The 19,316-nt window shown below is 48.9% G+C and overlaps 25 non-coding genes and 6 pseudogenes across 25 annotated transcripts; all 31 read left to right on the top strand.

Annotated features, from left to right (window-relative positions):
• The first annotated feature begins 362 nt into the window (after positions 1-362).
• LOC135024291 (U1 spliceosomal RNA) lies at positions 363-526 on the top strand. The gene has a single exon (XR_010221133.1). It is a non-coding gene; the product is annotated as a U1 spliceosomal RNA (small nuclear RNA).
• A 152-nt stretch (positions 527-678) lies between these two features.
• On the top strand, positions 679-820 carry LOC135024324 (U1 spliceosomal RNA; annotated as a pseudogene).
• A 695-nt stretch (positions 821-1,515) lies between these two features.
• On the top strand, positions 1,516-1,679 carry LOC135024351 (U1 spliceosomal RNA). The gene has a single exon (XR_010221181.1). It is a non-coding gene; the product is annotated as a U1 spliceosomal RNA (small nuclear RNA).
• Positions 1,680-1,831: 152 nt separating this feature from the next.
• On the top strand, positions 1,832-1,994 carry LOC135024306 (U1 spliceosomal RNA). Its single transcript, XR_010221147.1, has one exon. It is a non-coding gene; the product is annotated as a U1 spliceosomal RNA (small nuclear RNA).
• Positions 1,995-2,665: 671 nt separating this feature from the next.
• Positions 2,666-2,829, top strand: LOC135024356 (U1 spliceosomal RNA). The gene has a single exon (XR_010221186.1). It is a non-coding gene; the product is annotated as a U1 spliceosomal RNA (small nuclear RNA).
• Positions 2,830-2,981: 152 nt separating this feature from the next.
• Positions 2,982-3,144, top strand: LOC135024318 (U1 spliceosomal RNA). Its single transcript, XR_010221156.1, has one exon. It is a non-coding gene; the product is annotated as a U1 spliceosomal RNA (small nuclear RNA).
• A 671-nt stretch (positions 3,145-3,815) lies between these two features.
• LOC135024340 (U1 spliceosomal RNA) lies at positions 3,816-3,979 on the top strand. The gene has a single exon (XR_010221170.1). It is a non-coding gene; the product is annotated as a U1 spliceosomal RNA (small nuclear RNA).
• Positions 3,980-4,131: 152 nt separating this feature from the next.
• Positions 4,132-4,273, top strand: LOC135024323 (U1 spliceosomal RNA; annotated as a pseudogene).
• A 695-nt stretch (positions 4,274-4,968) lies between these two features.
• Positions 4,969-5,132, top strand: LOC135024350 (U1 spliceosomal RNA). Its single transcript, XR_010221180.1, has one exon. It is a non-coding gene; the product is annotated as a U1 spliceosomal RNA (small nuclear RNA).
• A 152-nt stretch (positions 5,133-5,284) lies between these two features.
• LOC135024305 (U1 spliceosomal RNA) lies at positions 5,285-5,447 on the top strand. Its single transcript, XR_010221146.1, has one exon. It is a non-coding gene; the product is annotated as a U1 spliceosomal RNA (small nuclear RNA).
• A 671-nt stretch (positions 5,448-6,118) lies between these two features.
• On the top strand, positions 6,119-6,282 carry LOC135024355 (U1 spliceosomal RNA). Its single transcript, XR_010221185.1, has one exon. It is a non-coding gene; the product is annotated as a U1 spliceosomal RNA (small nuclear RNA).
• A 152-nt stretch (positions 6,283-6,434) lies between these two features.
• On the top strand, positions 6,435-6,597 carry LOC135024317 (U1 spliceosomal RNA). The gene has a single exon (XR_010221155.1). It is a non-coding gene; the product is annotated as a U1 spliceosomal RNA (small nuclear RNA).
• Positions 6,598-7,268: 671 nt separating this feature from the next.
• LOC135024339 (U1 spliceosomal RNA) lies at positions 7,269-7,432 on the top strand. Its single transcript, XR_010221169.1, has one exon. It is a non-coding gene; the product is annotated as a U1 spliceosomal RNA (small nuclear RNA).
• Positions 7,433-7,584: 152 nt separating this feature from the next.
• On the top strand, positions 7,585-7,747 carry LOC135024320 (U1 spliceosomal RNA). Its single transcript, XR_010221157.1, has one exon. It is a non-coding gene; the product is annotated as a U1 spliceosomal RNA (small nuclear RNA).
• A 674-nt stretch (positions 7,748-8,421) lies between these two features.
• LOC135024349 (U1 spliceosomal RNA) lies at positions 8,422-8,585 on the top strand. Its single transcript, XR_010221179.1, has one exon. It is a non-coding gene; the product is annotated as a U1 spliceosomal RNA (small nuclear RNA).
• A 152-nt stretch (positions 8,586-8,737) lies between these two features.
• LOC135024304 (U1 spliceosomal RNA) lies at positions 8,738-8,900 on the top strand. The gene has a single exon (XR_010221145.1). It is a non-coding gene; the product is annotated as a U1 spliceosomal RNA (small nuclear RNA).
• Positions 8,901-9,571: 671 nt separating this feature from the next.
• Positions 9,572-9,735, top strand: LOC135024338 (U1 spliceosomal RNA). Its single transcript, XR_010221168.1, has one exon. It is a non-coding gene; the product is annotated as a U1 spliceosomal RNA (small nuclear RNA).
• A 152-nt stretch (positions 9,736-9,887) lies between these two features.
• On the top strand, positions 9,888-10,029 carry LOC135024322 (U1 spliceosomal RNA; annotated as a pseudogene).
• A 693-nt stretch (positions 10,030-10,722) lies between these two features.
• On the top strand, positions 10,723-10,886 carry LOC135024345 (U1 spliceosomal RNA). Its single transcript, XR_010221176.1, has one exon. It is a non-coding gene; the product is annotated as a U1 spliceosomal RNA (small nuclear RNA).
• A 152-nt stretch (positions 10,887-11,038) lies between these two features.
• Positions 11,039-11,201, top strand: LOC135024296 (U1 spliceosomal RNA). The gene has a single exon (XR_010221138.1). It is a non-coding gene; the product is annotated as a U1 spliceosomal RNA (small nuclear RNA).
• Positions 11,202-11,875: 674 nt separating this feature from the next.
• Positions 11,876-12,039, top strand: LOC135024347 (U1 spliceosomal RNA). The gene has a single exon (XR_010221178.1). It is a non-coding gene; the product is annotated as a U1 spliceosomal RNA (small nuclear RNA).
• A 152-nt stretch (positions 12,040-12,191) lies between these two features.
• On the top strand, positions 12,192-12,354 carry LOC135024303 (U1 spliceosomal RNA). Its single transcript, XR_010221144.1, has one exon. It is a non-coding gene; the product is annotated as a U1 spliceosomal RNA (small nuclear RNA).
• A 671-nt stretch (positions 12,355-13,025) lies between these two features.
• LOC135024344 (U1 spliceosomal RNA) lies at positions 13,026-13,189 on the top strand. Its single transcript, XR_010221175.1, has one exon. It is a non-coding gene; the product is annotated as a U1 spliceosomal RNA (small nuclear RNA).
• A 152-nt stretch (positions 13,190-13,341) lies between these two features.
• Positions 13,342-13,483, top strand: LOC135024315 (U1 spliceosomal RNA; annotated as a pseudogene).
• A 692-nt stretch (positions 13,484-14,175) lies between these two features.
• Positions 14,176-14,339, top strand: LOC135024346 (U1 spliceosomal RNA). The gene has a single exon (XR_010221177.1). It is a non-coding gene; the product is annotated as a U1 spliceosomal RNA (small nuclear RNA).
• Positions 14,340-14,491: 152 nt separating this feature from the next.
• Positions 14,492-14,633, top strand: LOC135024299 (U1 spliceosomal RNA; annotated as a pseudogene).
• Positions 14,634-15,323: 690 nt separating this feature from the next.
• Positions 15,324-15,487, top strand: LOC135024290 (U1 spliceosomal RNA). The gene has a single exon (XR_010221132.1). It is a non-coding gene; the product is annotated as a U1 spliceosomal RNA (small nuclear RNA).
• Positions 15,488-15,639: 152 nt separating this feature from the next.
• On the top strand, positions 15,640-15,802 carry LOC135024301 (U1 spliceosomal RNA). Its single transcript, XR_010221142.1, has one exon. It is a non-coding gene; the product is annotated as a U1 spliceosomal RNA (small nuclear RNA).
• Positions 15,803-16,473: 671 nt separating this feature from the next.
• LOC135024328 (U1 spliceosomal RNA) lies at positions 16,474-16,637 on the top strand. Its single transcript, XR_010221159.1, has one exon. It is a non-coding gene; the product is annotated as a U1 spliceosomal RNA (small nuclear RNA).
• A 152-nt stretch (positions 16,638-16,789) lies between these two features.
• LOC135024325 (U1 spliceosomal RNA) lies at positions 16,790-16,931 on the top strand (annotated as a pseudogene).
• A 692-nt stretch (positions 16,932-17,623) lies between these two features.
• Positions 17,624-17,787, top strand: LOC135024335 (U1 spliceosomal RNA). Its single transcript, XR_010221166.1, has one exon. It is a non-coding gene; the product is annotated as a U1 spliceosomal RNA (small nuclear RNA).
• The last annotated feature ends 1,529 nt before the right edge of the window (positions 17,788-19,316 follow it).

Raw genomic sequence — 19,316 nt, 5'->3', positions numbered from 1 at the left:
CTAGGGGTCATCCAAGCACCGCAAAAGGACGCCATGCCCTGCATGCCGCTTTTCTCTTTTCATATGCAGACGAGGGTTGAAGCCAACTTTGACTCACTGCTTGGATGACATCACCATATGCAAATCCATCTGCTGCAGGCCTTCCCCCAGGAATGCTTGCACTAGTTGTTGCATTTGGTTTGTTGTTTGGGGGTGCTTCAGTATTAGGCAGCCTTCTGCCCTCCCATGTTCATCTGAAAATATGTGTTCTCCCTGCTGTTGTTGTCCCCAGATGAGAGTTCCCTTGTGCTGCCTCAGTTGAATCTCCTTTACTTGACAGAGATGTGCCTGAGCAGCGGCCCTCCCCAGCCCTATCCCAAATCATACTTATTTTGCATAGGAGATACCATGGTCATGAAGATTGATCTCCCATGGTGAGGTTCATTCATTGCATTCTGGGTATGCTGACCCCTATGATTTCCCCAAATGTGGGAAACTCAACTGCATTATTTGTGGTAGTGGAGGACTGTGTTTGTGCTTTCCTCTGGTCAGCTCTGGTAAAACTCAGATTTCTTTGTCTCAGATCTTCCTCTAGCCTTGTTCTTCTTTCAAGAGTTCCCTTGTGCTTCCTCAGTTGGATTTCCTTCACTTGACAGGGGGGTGCCCGAGCAGCGACCCTCCCCAGATCTAGCCCAACTCCTACTTACCTGCCAGGTGAGATACTATGATCATGAAGTTGCTTCTCCCAGGGCAAGGCTCACCCATTGCACTCTTGGTGTGCTGCTCCTGCGATTTCCGCAAATGTGGGAAACTTGACTGCATAATTTGTGTTTCCCCTGGTCGGCTCTCATATAATTCAGATCTCTTTGTCTCAGGTCTCTCTCCAGCCTAGTTTGCTGTCTGTTTCCACTTCTTTTTTCTTGAGCCCCTCCCTTCTATACCCTTGTGCACTATCCTGACTTCTCCTCCCGTCTGCTTACTTTGTGCCTTACAATGCACAATGCGAACTACAGGTAGTGCTGCAGGGCCCACACCCTTTTACTTGCCTTACAGAGCAGCTCTGGAGCTGTTACAGTGCCCAGCTGCTGCAAGAAATCAGCTTGAATGCTTCAGGGGCTGGGGCATAGCCAACATGAGCCCCACACCGAAGGAGGGTGGGGGTGTTTAATGCGAACTAGGGGTCATCCAAGCGCCTCAAAAGGCCGCCATGCCCTGCATACCCCTTTTCTCTTTTCATATGCAGATGAGGGTTCCAGACAACTTTGGCCCACTGCTTGGATGACATCACCGTATGCAAATCCGTCTTCTGCAGACCTTCCCCCAGGAATGCTTGTACTAGTTGTTGCATTTGGTTTGTTGTTTGGGGGTGCTTCAATATTAGGCAGCCTTCTGCCCTCCCATGTTCATCTGAAAATATGTGTTCTCCCTGCAGTTGTTGTCCCCAGATGAGAGTTCCCTTGTGCTGCCTCAGTTGAATCTCCTTTACTTGACAGAGATGTGCCTGAGCAGCGGCCCTCCCCAGCCCTATCCCAAATCATACTTATTTTGCATAGGAGATGCCATGGTCATGAAGATTGTTCTCCCAGGGTGAGGTTCATTCATTGCATTCTGGGTATGCTGACCCCTGTGATTTCCCCAATTGTGGGAAACTCGACTGCATTATTTGTGGTAGTGGGGGACTGTGTTTGTGCTTTCCTCTGGTCAGCTCTGGTAAAAGTCAGATTTCTTTGTCTCAGATCTTGCTCTAGCCTTGTTCTTCTTTCGAGAGTTCCCTTGTGCTGCCTCAGTTGGATCTCCTTCACTTGACAGGGGGGTGCCCGAGCAGCGACCCTCCCCAGCTCTAGCCCAACTCCTACTTACCTGCCAGGTGAGATACTATGATCAGGAAGGTGCTTCTCCCAAGGCAAGGCTCACCCATTGCACTCTGGGTGTGCTGCTCCTGTGATTTCCCAAAATGTGGGACACTTGACTGCATAATTTGTGTTTCCTCTGGTCGGCTCTCGTATAATTCAGATCTCTTTGCATCAGGTCTCTCTCCAGCCTAGTTTGCTGTCTGTTTCCACTTCTCTTTTCTTGAGCCGTTCCCTTTTATGCCCTTGCGCACTATACTGACTTCTCCCGTCTGCTTACTTTGTGCCTTGCAACGCACAATGCGAACTACAGGTAGTGCTGCAGGTCCCACAACCTTTTATTTGCCTTACAGAGCAGCTCTGGAGCTGTTACAGAGCCCAGCTTCTGCAAGAAATCAGCTTGAATGCTTCAGGGGCTGGGGCATAGCCAACATGAGCCCCACACCGAAGGAGGGTGGAGGTGTTTAATGTGAACTAGGGGTCATCCAAGCGCCGCAAAAGGCCGCCATGCCCTGCATACCCCTTTTCTCTTTTCATATATAGATGAGGGTTCCAGCCAACTTTGGCCCACTGCTTGGATGACATCACCGTATGCAAATCCGTCTTCTGCAGACCTTCCCCCAGGAATGCTTGTACTAGTTGTTGCATTTGGTTTGTTGTTTGGGGGTGCTTCAGTATTAGGCAACCTTCTGCCCTCCCATGTTCATCTGAAAATATGTGTTCTCCCTGCAGTTGTTGTCCCCAGATGAGAGTTCCCTTGTGCTGCCTCAGTTGAATCTCCTTTACTTGACAGAGATGTGCCTGAGCAGCGGCCCTCCCCAGCCCTATCCCAAATCATACTTATTTTGCATAGGAGATACCATGGTCATGAAGATTGATCTCCCAGGGTGAGGTTCATTCATTGCATTCTGGGTATGCTGACCCCTATGATTTCCCCAAATGTGGGAAACTCGACTGCATTATTTGTGGTAGTGGGGGACTGTGTTTGTTCTTTCCTCTGGTCAGCTCTGGTAACAGTCAGATTTCTTTGTCTCAGATCTTCCTCTAGCCTTGTTCTTCTTTCGAGAGTTTCCTTGTGCTGCCTCAGTTGTATCTCCTTCACTTGACAGGGGGGTGCCCGAGCAGCGACCCTCCCCAGCTCTAGCCCAACTCCTACTTACCTGCTAGGTGAGATACTATGATCATGAAGGTGCTTCTCCCAGGGCAAGGCTCACCCATTTCACTCTGGGTGGGCTGCTCCTGCGATTTCTCCAAATGTGGGAAACTTGACTGCATAATTTGTGTTTCCCCTGGTCGGCTCTCGTATAATTCAGATCTCTTTGTCTCAGGTCTCTCTCCAGCCTAGTTTGCTGTCTGTTTCCACTTCTCTTTTCTTGAGCCGCTCCCTTCTATGCCCTTGCGCACTATCCTGACTTCTCCCGTCTGCTTAATTTGTGCCTTCCAACGCACAATGCAAACTACAGGTAGTGCTGCAGGGCCCACACCCTTTTATTTGCCTTACAGAGCAGCTCTGGAGCTGTTACAGTGCCCAGCTGCTGCAAGAAATCAGCTTGAATGCTTCAGGGGCTGGGGCATAGCCAACATGAGCCCCACACCGAAGGAGGGTGGAGGTGTTTAATGCGAACTAGGGGTCATCCAAGCGCCGCAAAAGGCCGCCATGCCCCGCATGCCCCTTTTCTCTTTTCATATGCAGACGAGGGTTGAAGCCAAGTTTGACTCACTGCTTGGATGACATCACCATATGCAAATCCATCTGCTGCAGGCCTTCCCCCAGGAATGCTTGCACTAGTTGTTGCATTTGGTTTGTTGTTTGGGGGTGCTTCAGTATTAGGCAGCCTTCTGCCCTCCCATGTTCATCTGAAAATATGTGTTCTCCCTGCAGTTGTTGTCCCCAGATGAGAGTTCCCTTGTGCTGCCTCAGTTGAATCTCCTTTACTTGACAGAGATGTGCCTGAGCAGCGGCCCTCCCCAGCCCTATCCCAAATCATACTTATTTTGCATAGGAGATACCATGGTCATGAAGATTGATCTCCCAGGGTGAGGTTCATTCATTGCATTCTGGGTATGCTGACCCCTATGATTTCCCCAAATGTGGGAAACTCAACTGCATTATTTGTGGTAGTGGAGGACTGTGTTTGTGCTTTCCTCTGGTCAGCTCTGGTAAAACTCAGATTTCTTTGTCTCAGATCTTCCTCTAGCCTTGTTCTTCTTTCAAGAGTTCCCTTGTGCTTCCTCAGTTGGATTTCCTTCACTTGACAGGGGGGTGCCCGAGCAGCGACCCTCCCCAGATCTAGCCGAACTCCTACTTACCTGCCAGGTGAGATACTATGATCATGAAGTTGCTTCTCCCAGGGCAAGGCTCACCCATTGCACTCTTGGTGTGCTGCTCCTGCGATTTCCGCAAATGTGGGAAACTTGACTGCATAATTTGTGTTTCCCCTGGTCGGCTCTCATATAATTCAGATCTCTTTGTCTCAGGTCTCTCTCCAGCCTAGTTTGCTGTCTGTTTCCACTTCTTTTTTCTTGAGCCCCTCCCTTCTATACCCTTGTGCACTATCCTGACTTCTCCTCCCGTCTGCTTACTTTGTGCCTTACAATGCACAATGCGAACTACAGGTAGTGCTGCAGGGCCCACACCCTTTTACTTGCCTTACAGAGCAGCTCTGGAGCTGTTACAGTGCCCAGCTGCTGCAAGAAATCAGCTTGAATGCTTCAGGGGCTGGGGCATAGCCAACATGAGCCCCACACCGAAGGAGGGTGGGGGTGTTTAATGCGAACTAGGGGTCATCCAAGCGCCTCAAAAGGCCGCCATGCCCTGCATACCCCTTTTCTCTTTTCATATGCAGATGAGGGTTCCAGACAACTTTGGCCCACTGCTTGGATGACATCACCGTATGCAAATCCGTCTTCTGCAGACCTTCCCCCAGGAATGCTTGTACTAGTTGTTGCATTTGGTTTGTTGTTTGGGGGTGCTTCAATATTAGGCAGCCTTCTGCCCTCCCATGTTCATCTGAAAATATGTGTTCTCCCTGCAGTTGTTGTCCCCAGATGAGAGTTCCCTTGTGCTGCCTCAGTTGAATCTCCTTTACTTGACAGAGATGTGCCTGAGCAGCGGCCCTCCCCAGCCCTATCCCAAATCATACTTATTTTGCATAGGAGATGCCATGGTCATGAAGATTGTTCTCCCAGGGTGAGGTTCATTCATTGCATTCTGGGTATGCTGACCCCTGTGATTTCCCCAATTGTGGGAAACTCGACTGCATTATTTGTGGTAGTGGGGGACTGTGTTTGTGCTTTCCTCTGGTCAGCTCTGGTAAAAGTCAGATTTCTTTGTCTCAGATCTTGCTCTAGCCTTGTTCTTCTTTCGAGAGTTCCCTTGTGCTGCCTCAGTTGGATCTCCTTCACTTGACAGGGGGGTGCCCGAGCAGCGACCCTCCCCAGCTCTAGCCCAACTCCTACTTACCTGCCAGGTGAGATACTATGATCAGGAAGGTGCTTCTCCCAAGGCAAGGCTCACCCATTGCACTCTGGGTGTGCTGCTCCTGTGATTTCCCAAAATGTGGGACACTTGACTGCATAATTTGTGTTTCCTCTGGTCGGCTCTCGTATAATTCAGATCTCTTTGCATCAGGTCTCTCTCCAGCCTAGTTTGCTGTCTGTTTCCACTTCTCTTTTCTTGAGCCGTTCCCTTTTATGCCCTTGCGCACTATACTGACTTCTCCCGTCTGCTTACTTTGTGCCTTGCAACGCACAATGCGAACTACAGGTAGTGCTGCAGGTCCCACAACCTTTTATTTGCCTTACAGAGCAGCTCTGGAGCTGTTACAGAGCCCAGCTTCTGCAAGAAATCAGCTTGAATGCTTCAGGGGCTGGGGCATAGCCAACATGAGCCCCACACCGAAGGAGGGTGGAGGTGTTTAATGTGAACTAGGGGTCATCCAAGCGCCGCAAAAGGCCGCCATGCCCTGCATACCCCTTTTCTCTTTTCATATATAGATGAGGGTTCCAGCCAACTTTGGCCCACTGCTTGGATGACATCACCGTATGCAAATCCGTCTTCTGCAGACCTTCCCCCAGGAATGCTTGTACTAGTTGTTGCATTTGGTTTGTTGTTTGGGGGTGCTTCAGTATTAGGCAACCTTCTGCCCTCCCATGTTCATCTGAAAATATGTGTTCTCCCTGCAGTTGTTGTCCCCAGATGAGAGTTCCCTTGTGCTGCCTCAGTTGAATCTCCTTTACTTGACAGAGATGTGCCTGAGCAGCGGCCCTCCCCAGCCCTATCCCAAATCATACTTATTTTGCATAGGAGATACCATGGTCATGAAGATTGATCTCCCAGGGTGAGGTTCATTCATTGCATTCTGGGTATGCTGACCCCTATGATTTCCCCAAATGTGGGAAACTCGACTGCATTATTTGTGGTAGTGGGGGACTGTGTTTGTTCTTTCCTCTGGTCAGCTCTGGTAACAGTCAGATTTCTTTGTCTCAGATCTTCCTCTAGCCTTGTTCTTCTTTCGAGAGTTTCCTTGTGCTGCCTCAGTTGTATCTCCTTCACTTGACAGGGGGGTGCCCGAGCAGCGACCCTCCCCAGCTCTAGCCCAACTCCTACTTACCTGCTAGGTGAGATACTATGATCATGAAGGTGCTTCTCCCAGGGCAAGGCTCACCCATTTCACTCTGGGTGGGCTGCTCCTGCGATTTCTCCAAATGTGGGAAACTTGACTGCATAATTTGTGTTTCCCCTGGTCGGCTCTCGTATAATTCAGATCTCTTTGTCTCAGGTCTCTCTCCAGCCTAGTTTGCTGTCTGTTTCCACTTCTCTTTTCTTGAGCCGCTCCCTTCTATGCCCTTGCGCACTATCCTGACTTCTCCCGTCTGCTTAATTTGTGCCTTCCAACGCACAATGCAAACTACAGGTAGTGCTGCAGGGCCCACACCCTTTTATTTGCCTTACAGAGCAGCTCTGGAGCTGTTACAGTGCCCAGCTGCTGCAAGAAATCAGCTTGAATGCTTCAGGGGCTGGGGCATAGCCAACATGAGCCCCACACCGAAGGAGGGTGGAGGTGTTTAATGCGAACTAGGGGTCATCCAAGCGCCGCAAAAGGCCGCCATGCCCCGCATGCCCCTTTTCTCTTTTCATATGCAGACGAGGGTTGAAGCCAAGTTTGACTCACTGCTTGGATGACATCACCATATGCAAATCCATCTGCTGCAGGCCTTCCCCCAGGAATGCTTGCACTAGTTGTTGCATTTGGTTTGTTGTTTGGGGGTGCTTCAGTATTAGGCAGCCTTCTGCCCTCCCATGTTCATCTGAAAATATGTGTTCTCCCTGCAGTTGTTGTCCCCAGATGAGAGTTCCCTTGTGCTGCCTCAGTTGAATCTCCTTTACTTGACAGAGATGTGCCTGAGCAGCGGCCCTCCCCAGCCCTATCCCAAATCATACTTATTTTGCATAGGAGATACCATGGTCATGAAGATTGATCTCCCAGGGTGAGGTTCATTCATTGCATTCTGGGTATGCTGACCCCTATGATTTCCCCAAATGTGGGAAACTCAACTGCATTATTTGTGGTAGTGGAGGACTGTGTTTGTGCTTTCCTCTGGTCAGCTCTGGTAAAACTCAGATTTCTTTGTCTCAGATCTTCCTCTAGCCTTGTTCTTCTTTCAAGAGTTCCCTTGTGCTTCCTCAGTTGGATTTCCTTCACTTGACAGGGGGGTGCCCGAGCAGCGACCCTCCCCAGATCTAGCCCAACTCCTACTTACCTGCCAGGTGAGATACTATGATCATGAAGTTGCTTCTCCCAGGGCAAGGCTCACCCATTGCACTCTTGGTGTGCTGCTCCTGCGATTTCCGCAAATGTGGGAAACTTGACTGCATAATTTGTGTTTCCCCTGGTCGGCTCTCAAATAATTCAGATCTCTTTGTCTCAGGTCTCTCTCCAGCCTAGTTTGCTGTCTGTTTCCACTTCTTTTTTCTTGAGCCCCTCCCTTCTATACCCTTGTGCACTATCCTGACTTCTCCTCCCGTCTGCTTACTTTGTGCCTTACAATGCACAATGCGAACTACAGGTAGTGCTGCAGGGCCCACACCCTTTTACTTGCCTTACAGAGCAGCTCTGGAGCTGTTACAGTGCCCAGCTGCTGCAAGAAATCAGCTTGAATGCTTCAGGGGCTGGGGCATAGCCAACATGAGCCCCACACCGAAGGAGGGTGGGGGTGTTTAATGCGAACTAGGGGTCATCCAAGCGCCTCAAAAGGCCGCCATGCCCTGCATACCCCTTTTCTCTTTTCATATGCAGATGAGGGTTCCAGACAACTTTGGCCCACTGCTTGGATGACATCACCGTATGCAAATCCGTCTTCTGCAGACCTTCCCCCAGGAATGCTTGTACTAGTTGTTGCATTTGGTTTGTTGTTTGGGGGTGCTTCAATATTAGGCAGCCTTCTGCCCTCCCATGTTCATCTGAAAATATGTGTTCTCCCTGCAGTTGTTGTCCCCAGATGAGAGTTCCCTTGTGCTGCCTCAGTTGAATCTCCTTTACTTGACAGAGATGTGCCTGAGCAGCGGCCCTCCCCAGCCCTATCCCAAATCATACTTATTTTGCATAGGAGATGCCATGGTCATGAAGATTGTTCTCCCAGGGTGAGGTTCATTCATTGCATTCTGGGTATGCTGACCCCTGTGATTTCCCCAATTGTGGGAAACTCGACTGCATTATTTGTGGTAGTGGGGGACTGTGTTTGTGCTTTCCTCTGGTCAGCTCTGGTAAAAGTCAGATTTCTTTGTCTCAGATCTTGCTCTAGCCTTGTTCTTCTTTCGAGAGTTCCCTTGTGCTGCCTCAGTTGGATCTCCTTCACTTGACAGGGGGGTGCCCGAGCAGCGACCCTCCCCAGCTCTAGCCCAACTCCTACTTACCTGCCAGGTGAGATACTATGATCAGGAAGGTGCTTCTCCCAAGGCAAGGCTCACCCATTGCACTCTGGGTGTGCTGCTCCTGTGATTTCCCAAAATGTGGGACACTTGACTGCATAATTTGTGTTTCCTCTGGTCGGCTCTCGTATAATTCAGATCTCTTTGCATCAGGTCTCTCTCCAGCCTAGTTTGCTGTCTGTTTCCACTTCTCTTTTCTTGAGCCGTTCCCTTTTATGCCCTTGCGCACTATACTGACTTCTCCCGTCTGCTTACTTTGTGCCTTGCAACGCACAATGCGAACTACAGGTAGTGCTGCAGGTCCCACAACCTTTTATTTGCCTTACAGAGCAGCTCTGGAGCTGTTACAGAGCCCAGCTTCTGCAAGAAATCAGCTTGAATGCTTCAGGGGCTGGGGCATAGCCAACATGAGCCCCACACCGAAGGAGGGTGGAGGTGTTTAATGTGAACTAGGGGTCATCCAAGCGCCGCAAAAGGCCGCCATGCCCTGCATACCCCTTTTCTCTTTTCATATATAGATGAGGGTTCCAGCCAACTTTGGCCCACTGCTTGGATGACATCACCGTATGCAAATCCGTCTTCTGCAGACCTTCCCCCAGGAATGCTTGTACTAGTTGTTGCATTTGGTTTGTTGTTTGGGGGTGCTTCAGTATTAGGCAGCCTTCTGCCCTCCCATGTTCATCTGAAAATATGTGTTCTCCCTGCAGTTGTTGTCCCCAGATGAGAGTTCCCTTGTGCTGCCTCAGTTGAATCTCCTTTACTTGACAGAGATGTGCCTGAGCAGCGGCCCTCCCCAGCCCTATCCCAAATCATACTTATTTTGCATAGGAGATACCATGGTCATGAAGATTGATCTCCCAGGGTGAGGTTCATTCATTGCATTCTGGGTATGCTGACCCCTATGATTTCCCCAAATGTGGGAAACTCAACTGCATTATTTGTGGTAGTGGAGGACTGTGTTTGTGCTTTCCTCTGGTCAGCTCTGGTAAAAGTCAGATTTCTTTGTCTCAGATCTTCCTCTAGCCTTGTTCTTCTTTCAAGAGTTCCCTTGTGCTTCCTCAGTTGGATTTCCTTCACTTGACAGGGGGGTGCCCGAGCAGCGACCTTCCCCAGATCTAGCCCAACTCCTACTTACCTGCCAGGTGAGATACTATGATCATGAAGTTGCTTCTCCCAGGGCAAGGCTCACCCATTGCACTCTTGGTGTGCTGCTCCTGCGATTTCCGCAAATGTGGGAAACTTGACTGCATAATTTGTGTTTCCCCTGGTCGGCTCTCATATAATTCAGATCTCTTTGTCTCAGGTCTCTCTCCAGCCTAGTTTGCTGTCTGTTTCCACTTTTTTTTTCTTGAGCCCCTCCCTTCTATACCCTTGTGCACTATCCTGACTTCTCCTCCCGTCTGCTTACTTTGTGCCTTCCAATGCACAATGCAAACTACAGGTAGTGCTGCAGGGCCCACACCTTTTTACTTGCCTTACAGAGCAGCTCTGGAGCTGTTACAGTGCCCAGCTGCTGCAAGAAATCAGCTTGAATGCTTCAGGGGCTGGGACATGGCCAACATGAGCCCCACACCGAAGGAGGGTGGGGGTGTTTAATGCGAACTAGGGGTCATCCAAGCGCCGCAAAAGGCCGCCATGCCCTGCATACCCCTTTTCTCTTTTCATATGTAGATGAGGGTTCCAGCCAACTTTGGCCCACTGCTTGGATGACATCACCGTATGCAAATCCGTCTTCTGCAGACCTTCCCCCAGGAATGCTTGTACTAGTTGTTGCATTTGGTTTGTTGTTTGGGGGTGCTTCAGTATTAGGCAGCCTTCTGCCCTCCCATGTTCATCTGAAAATATGTGTTCTCCCTGCAGTTGTTGTCCTCAGATGAGAGTTCCCTTGTGCTGCCTCAGTTGAATCTCCTTTACTTGACAGATGTGCCTGAGCAGCGGCCCTCCCCAGCCCTATCCCAAATCATACTTATTTTGCATAGGAGATACCATGGTCATGAAGATTGATCTCCCAGGGTGAGGTTCATTCATTGCATTCTGGGTATGCTGACCCCTATGATTTCCCCAAATGTGGGAAACTCGACTGCATTATTTGTGGTAGTGGAGGACTGTGTTTGTGCTTTCCTCTGGTCAGCTCTGGTAAAAGTCAGATTTCTTTGTCTCAGATCTTCCTCTAGCCTTGTTCTTCTTTCGAGAGTTCCCTTGTGCTGCCTCAGTTGGATCTCCTTCACTTGACAGGGGGGTGCCCGAGCAGCGACCCTCCCCAGCTCTAGCCCATCTCATACTTACCTGCCAGGTGAGATACTATGATCAGGAAGGTGCTTCTCCCAGGGCAAGGCTCACCCATTGCACTCTGGGTGTGCTGCTCCTGTGATTTCCCCAAATGTGGGACACTTGACTGCATAATTTGTGTTTCCTCTGGTCGGCTCTCGTATAATTCAGATCTCTTTGTCTCAGGTATATCTCCAGCCTAGTTTGCTGTCTGTTTCCACTTCTTTTTTCTTGAGCCCCTCCCTTCTATACCCTTGTGCACTATCCTGACTTCTCCTCCCGTCTGCTTACTTTGTGCCTTACAATGCACAATGCGAACTACAGGTAGTGCTGCAGGGCCCACACCCTTTTACTTGCCTTACAGAGCAGCTCTGGAGCTGTTACAGTGCCCAGCTGCTGCAAGAAATCAGCTTGAATGCTTCAGGGGCTGGGGCATAGCCAACATGAGCCCCACACCGAAGGAGGGTGGGGGTGTTTAATGCGAACTAGGGGTCATCCAAGCGCCTCAAAAGGCCGCCGTGCCCTGCATACCCCTTTTCTCTTTTCATATGCAGATGAGGGTTCCAGACAACTTTGGCCCACTGCTTGGATGACATCACCGTATGCAAATCCGTCTTCTGCAGACCTTCCCCCAGGAATGCTTGTACTAGTTGTTGCATTTGGTTTGTTGTTTGGGGGTGCTTCAATATTAGGCAGCCTTCTGCCCTCCCATGTTCATCTGAAAATATGTGTTCTCCCTGCAGTTGTTGTCCCCAGATGAGAGTTCCCTTGTGCTGCCTCAGTTGAATCTCCTTTACTTGACAGAGATGTGCCTGAGCAGCGGCCCTCCCCAGCCCTATCCCAAATCATACTTATTTTGCATAGGAGATGCCATGGTCATGAAGATTGTTCTCCCAGGGTGAGGTTCATTCATTGCATTCTGGGTATGCTGACCCCTGTGATTTCCCCAATTGTGGGAAACTCGACTGCATTATTTGTGGTAGTGGGGGACTGTGTTTGTGCTTTCCTCTGGTCAGCTCTGGTAAAAGTCAGATTTCTTTGTCTCAGATCTTGCTCTAGCCTTGTTCTTCTTTCGAGAGTTCCCTTGTGCTGCCTCAGTTGGATCTCCTTCACTTGACAGGGGGGTGCCCGAGCAGCGACCCTCCCCAGCTCTAGCCCAACTCCTACTTACCTGCCAGGTGAGATACTATGATCAGGAAGGTGCTTCTCCCAAGGCAAGGCTCACCCATTGCACTCTGGGTGTGCTGCTCCTGTGATTTCCCAAAATGTGGGACACTTGACTGCATAATTTGTGTTTCCTCTGGTCGGCTCTCGTATAATTCAGATCTCTTTGCATCAGGTCTCTCTCCAGCCTAGTTTGCTGTCTGTTTCCACTTCTCTTTTCTTGAGCCGTTCCCTTTTATGCCCTTGCGCACTATACTGACTTCTCCCGTCTGCTTACTTTGTGCCTTGCAACGCACAATGCGAACTACAGGTAGTGCTGCAGGTCCCACAACCTTTTATTTGCCTTACAGAGCAGCTCTGGAGCTGTTACAGAGCCCAGCTTCTGCAAGAAATCAGCTTGAATGCTTCAGGGGCTGGGGCATAGCCAACATGAGCCCCACACCGAAGGAGGGTGGAGGTGTTTAATGTGAACTAGGGGTCATCCAAGCGCCGCAAAAGGCCGCCATGCCCTGCACGCCCCTTTTCTCTTTTCATATGCAGACGAGGGTTGAAGCCAACTTTGACCCACTGCTTGGATGACATCACCATATGCAAATCCATCTGCTACAGGCCTTCCCCCAGGAATGCTTGCACTAGTTGTTGCATTTGGTTTGTTGTTTGGGGGTGCTTCAGTATTAGGCAGCCTTCTGCCCTCCCATGTTCATCTGAAAATATGTGTTCTCCCTGCAGTTGTTGTCCCCAGATGAGAGTTCCCTTGTGCTGCCTCAGTTGAATCTCCTTTACTTGACAGAGATGTGCCTGAGCAGCGGCCCTCCCCAGCCCTATCCCAAATCATACTTATTTTGCATAGGAGATACCATGGTCATGAAGATTGTTCTCCCAGGGTGAGGTTCATTCATTGCATTCTGGGTATGCTGACCCCTATGATTTCCCCAAATGTGGGAAACTCGACTGCATTATTTGTGGTAGTGGGGGACTGTGTTTGTTCTTTCCTCTGGTCTGCTCTGGTAAAAGTCAGATTTATTTGTCTCAGATCTTCCTCTAGCCTTGTTCTTCTTTCGAGAGTTTCCTTGTGCTGCCTCAGTTGTATCTCCTTCACTTGACAGGGGGGTGCCCGAGCAGCGACCCTCCCCAGCTCTAGCCCAACTCCTACTTACCTGCTAGGTGAGATACTATGATCATGAAGGTGCTTCTCCCAGGGCAAGGCTCACCCATTTCACTCTGGGTGTGCTGCTCCTGCGATTTCCCCAAATGTGGGAAACTTGACTGCATAATTTGTGTTTCCCCTGGTCGGCTCTCATATAATTCAGATCTCTTTGTCTCAGGTCTCTCTCCAGCCTAGTTTGCTGTCTGTTTCCACTTCTCTTTTCTTGAGCCGCTCCCTTCTATGCCCTTGCACACTATCCTGACTTCTCCCGCCTGCTTAATTTGTGCCTTCCAACGCACAATGCAAACTACAGGTAGTGCTGCAGGGCCCACACCCTTTTACTTGCCTTACAGAGCAGCTCTGGAGCTGTTACAGTGCCCAGCTGCTGCAAGAAATCAGCTTGAATGCTTCAGGGGCTGGGGCATAGCCAACATGAGCCCCACACCGAAGGAGGGTGGAGGTGTTTAATGCGAACTAGGGGTCATCCAAGCGCCGCAAAAGGCCGCCATGCCCTGCATGCCCCTTTTCTCTTTTCATATGCAGACGAGGGTTGAAGCCAACTTTGACTCACTGCTTGGATGACATCACCATATGCAAATCCATCTGCTGCAGGCCTCCCCCCAGGAATGCTTGCACTAGTTGTTGCATTTGGTTTGTTGTTTGGGGGTGCTTCAGTATTAGGCAGCCTTCTGCCCTCCCATGTTCATCTGAAAATATGTGTTCTCCCTGCAGTTGTTGTCCCCAGATGAGAGTTCCCTTGTGCTGCCTCAGTTGAATCTCCTTTACTTGACAGAGATGTGCCTGAGCAGCGGCCCTCCCCAGCCCTATCCCAAATCATACTTATTTTGCATAGGAGATGCCATGGTCATGAAGATTGTTCTCCCAGGGTGAGGTTCATTCATTGCATTCTGGGTATGCTGACCCCTGTGATTTCCCCAATTGTGGGAAACTCGACTGCATTATTTGTGGTAGTGGGGGACTGTGTTTGTGCTTTCCTCTGGTCAGCTCTGGTAAAAGTCAGATTTCTTTGTCTCAGATATTCCTCTAGCCTTGTTCTTCTTTCGAGAGTTCCCTTGTGCTGCCTCAGTTGGATCTCCTTCACTTGACAGGGGGGTGCCCGAGCAGCGACCCTCCCCAGCTTTAGCCCAACTCCTACTTACCTGCCAGGTGAGATACTATGATCAGGAAGGTGCTTCTCCCAGGGCAAGGCTCACCCATTGCACTCTGGGTGTGCTGCCCCTACGATTTCCCCAAATGTGGAAAACTTGACTGCATAATTTGTGTTTCCCCTGGTCGGCTCTCATATAATTCAGATCTCTTTGTCTCAGGTCTCTCTCCAGCCTAGTTTGCTGTCTGTTTCCACTTCTTTTTTCTTGAGCCCCTCCCTTCAATACCCTTGTGCACTATAATGACTTCTCCTCCCGTCTGCTTACTTTGTGTCTTACAATGCACAATGCAAACTACAGGTAGTGCTGCAGGGCCCACACCCTTTTACTTGCCTTACAGAGAAGCTCTGGAGCTGTTACAGTGCCCAGCTGCTGCAAGAAATCAGCTTGAATGCTTCAGGGGCTGGGGCATGGCCAACATGAGCCCCACACCGAAGGAGGGTGGGGGTGTTTAATGCGAACTAGGGATCATCCAAGCGCCGCAAAAGGCCGCCATGCCCTGCATACCCCTTTTCTCTTTTCATATGCAGATGAGGGTTCCAGCCAATTTTGGCCCACTGCTTGGATGACATCACCGTATGCAAATCCGTCCAGACCTTCCCCCAGGAATGCTTCTACTAGTTGTTGCTTTTGGTTTGTTGTTTGGGGGTGCTTCAGTATTAGGCAGCCTTCTGCCCTCCCATGTTCATCTGAAAATATGTGTTCTCCCTGCAGTTGTTGTCCCCAGATGAGAGTTCCCTTGTGCTGCCTCAATTGAATCTCCTTTACTTGACTGAGATGTGCCTGAGCAGCGGCCCTCCCCAGCCCTATCCAAAAACATACTTATTTTGCATAGGAGATACCATGGTCATGAAGATTGCTCTCCCAGGGTGAGGTTCATTCATTGCATTCTGGGAATGCTGACCCCTGTGATTTCCCCAAATGTGGGAAACTCGACTGCATTATTTGTGGTAGTGGGGGACTGTGTTTGTTCTTTCCTCTGGTCAGCTCTGGTAAAAGTCAGATTTCTTTGTCTCAGATCTTCCTCTAGTATTGTTCTTCATTCGAGAGTTCCCTTGTGCTGCCTCAGTTGGATCTCCTTCACTTGACAGGGGGGTGCCCGAGCAGCAACCCTCCCAAGCTGTAGCCCATCTCCTACTTACCTGCCAGGTGAGATACTATGATCAGGAAGGTGCTTCTCCCAGGGCAAGGCTCACCCATTGCACTCTGGGTGTGCTGCTCCTGCGATTTCTCCAAATGTGGGAAACTTGACTGCATAATTTGTGTTTCCCCTGGTCGGCTCTCGTATAATTCAGATCTCTTTGTCTCAGGTCTCTCTCCAGACTAGTTTGCTGTCTGTTTCCACTTCTCTTTTCTTGAGCCGCTCCCTTCTATGCCCTTGCGCACTATCCTGACTTCTCCCGTCTGCTTAATTTGTGCCTTCCAACGCACAATGCGAACTGCAGGTAGTGCTGCAGGGCCCACACCCTTTTACTCGCCTTACAGAGCAGCTCTGGAGCTGTTACAGTGCCCAGCTGCTGCAAGAAATCAGCTTGAATGCTTCAGGGGCTGGGGCATAGCCAACATGAGCCCCACACCGAAGGAGGGTGGAGATGTTTAATGCGAACTAGGGGTCATCCAAGCGCCGCAAAAGGCCGCCATGCCCTGCACGCCCCTTTTCTCTTTTCATATGCAGACGAGGGTTGAAGCCAACTTTGACACACTGCTTGGATGACATCACCATATGCAAATCCATCTGCTGCAGGCCTTCCCCCAGGAATGCTTGCACTAGTTGTTGCATTTGGTTTGTTGTTTGGGGGTGCTTCAGTATTAGGCAGCCTTCTGCCCTCCCATGTTCATCTGAAAATATGTGTTCTCCCTGGAGTTGTTGTCCCCAGATGAGAGTTCCCTTGTGTTGCCTCAGTTGAATCTTCTTTACTTGACAGAGATGTGCCTGAGCAGCGGCCCTCCCCAGCCCTATCCCAAATCATACTTATTTTGCATAGGAGATACCATGGTCATGAAGATTGTTCTCCCAGGGTGAGGTTCATTCATTGCATTCTGGGTATGCTGACCCCTGTGATTTCCCCAAATGTGGGAAACTCGACTGCATTATTTGTGGTAGTGGGGGACTGTGTTTGTGCTTTCCTCTGGTCAGCTCTGGTAAAAGTCAGATTTCTTTGTCTCAGATTTTCCTCTAGCCTTGTTCTTCTTTCGAGAGTTCCCTTGTGCTGCCTCAGTTGGATCTCCTTCACTTGACAGGGGGGTGCCCGAGCAGCGACCCTCCCCAGCTCTAGCCCAACTCCTACTTAAATGCCAGGTGAGATACTATGATCATGAAGTTGCTTCTCCCAGGGCAAGGCTCACCCATTGCACTCTGGGTGTGCTGCTCCTGCGATTTCCCCAAATGTCTGAAACTTGACTGCATAATTTGTGTTTCCCCTGGTCGGCTCTCGTATAATTGAGATCTCTTTGTCTCAGGTCTCTCTCCAGCCTAGTTTGCTGTCTGTTTCCACTTCTCTTTTCTTGAGCCACTCCCTTCTATGCCCTTGCGCACTATCCTGACTTCTCCCGTATGCTTAATTTGTGCCTTGCAACGCACAATGCGAACTACAGGTAGTGCTGCAGGGCCCACACCCTTTTACTTGCCTTACAGAGCAGCTCTGGAGCTGTTACAGTGCCCAGCTGCTGCAAGAAATCAGCTTGAATGCTTCAGGGGCTGGGGCATAGCCAACATGAGCCCCACACTGAAGGAGGGTGGGGGTGTTTAATGCGAACTAGGGGTCATCCAAGCGCCGCAAAAGGCCGCCATGCCCTGCATACCCCTTTTCTCTTTTCATATGCAGACGAGGGTTCCAGCCAACTTTGGCCCACTGCTTGGATGACATCACCGTATGCAAATCCGTCTTCTGCAGACCTTCCCCCAGGAATGCTTGCACTAGTTGTTGCATTTGGTTTGTTGTTTGGGGGTGCTTCAGTATTAGGCAGCCTTCTGCCCTCCCATGTTCATCTGAAAATATGTGTTTTCCCTGCAGTTGTTGTCCCCAGATGAGAGTTCCCTTGTGCTGCCTCAGTTGAATCTCCTTTACTTGACAGAGATGTGCCTGAGCAGCGGCCCTCCCCAGCCCTATCTCAAATCATACTTATTTTGCACAGGAGATACCATGGTCATGAAGATTGTTCTCCCAGGGTGAGGTTCATTCATTGCATTCTGGGTATGCTGACCCCTGTGATTTCCCCAAATGTGGGAAACTCGACTGCATTATTTGTGGTAGTGGGGGACTGTGTTTGTGCTTTCCTCTGGTCAGCTCTGGTAAAAGTCAGATTTCTTTGTCTCAGATCTTCCTCTAGCCTTGTTCTTCTTTCAAGAGTTCCTTTGTGCTGCCTCAGTTGGATCTCCTTCACTTGACAGGGGGGTGCCCGAGCAGCGACCCTCCCCAGCTCTAGCCCAACTCATACTTACCTGCCAGGTGAGATACTATTAAGTGGATTTTTGAAAGAAAACAATACTGTCAATATACTATTAAAACAAATTAAAATGGTAAAAGTTATTGTACTTTAAGTAAAAATAAAAGAGCTAAAATATCAATCCCAGTTTTGGATTACTTTAATTAACAAAAAAAATGCATATAGCAGAGGATAGTTTCAATCTGCCTACCTCTGGGTTATAGGCCCAGCATGCTTCCATTGCAGTACTCTGCTGCACATGTAAGTGCAAGAGATCCTGAAGCACTCACTCATCATGGGAAAGTACCAATGTGTTTCTTCATTGGTTGATTTAAGAAAATTCTTACAAAAACTCTCCAGATTATTGACTTTTGAAAGTTTTTCTAGGAAACGTTCTAGATGAATGCTTATTAGCCTTTGTCAGTATGTACATTTTGCAAAGTGTCTCCGTGGCGCAATCGGTTAGTGTGTTCGGCTATTAACCAAAAGGTTGGTGGTTCAATCCCAAGCAGGGACGTAATTGACCTTGTTGTCAGATTTTGGTGATCTTTAAGTAGACAAGTCAAAATTTCAAACCCCCTCTTATGGTGTAGGGTACCTGGCCTTCTCTGATGTAATCAGAGTTAGATTTGATTAAGTGATTTTATAAAAAAACAGATAGGAAGTACAATTTAGCAGTGGGTTGCAGAGAAAAAGAAAAATGCTGGCAGAAAAATCCAATTGAGTGATTAAACAGCTCTTCATTTTCTGGCTTTATTTTTATGCTAACAAATTTGTTCTCTGAAAAGGGTCCACAAAGCCAAGTCTCTGATTAACACCTTTGTAGGGATGGTTTTTCACCTATTACTAAATTAAACTTGCTTCATTGGAAAGGCAGCAAGATGCATCCTCATTTCAATGTCTACTGAAATAATACAGGTTGACACAAGGAAACATTAACGCCACTGCATCCTTGCTGCTTTCTCATGTGGAAGTCTGTTTAATGTGAAAACAAGGTGATATCTAATTAGCACACAGGTAAGGAATTAAGAAAATATTTAAGGGTGAAGATGTTTCTCACAAAATCGTTGCCCCAATGCATCATTGAAATTCAAGCTGGAAAGATGATTTTAATATATCACTTGTACATGTTGTATTGCTCTTCTGGTGACAATGTAGTTTGTTTTTGTCAATTACCATTTTAATAATAGGGTAAAGAAAATTAAGTGGATTTTTGAAAGAAAACAATACTGTCAATATACTATTAAAACAAATTAAAATGGTAAAAGTTATTGTACTTTAAGTAAAAATAAAAGAGCTAAAATATCAATCCCAGTTTTGGATTACTTTAATTAAAAAAAAAATGCATATAGCACAAGATAGTTGCAATCTGCCTACCTCTGGGT

Source organism: Pseudophryne corroboree, unplaced genomic scaffold (assembly GCF_028390025.1).
Source record: "Pseudophryne corroboree isolate aPseCor3 unplaced genomic scaffold, aPseCor3.hap2 scaffold_407, whole genome shotgun sequence".
In the NCBI taxonomy this organism is placed as follows: Eukaryota; Metazoa; Chordata; class Amphibia; order Anura; family Myobatrachidae; genus Pseudophryne; species Pseudophryne corroboree.
This window is presented reverse-complemented; position numbering and strand designations above follow the sequence as displayed.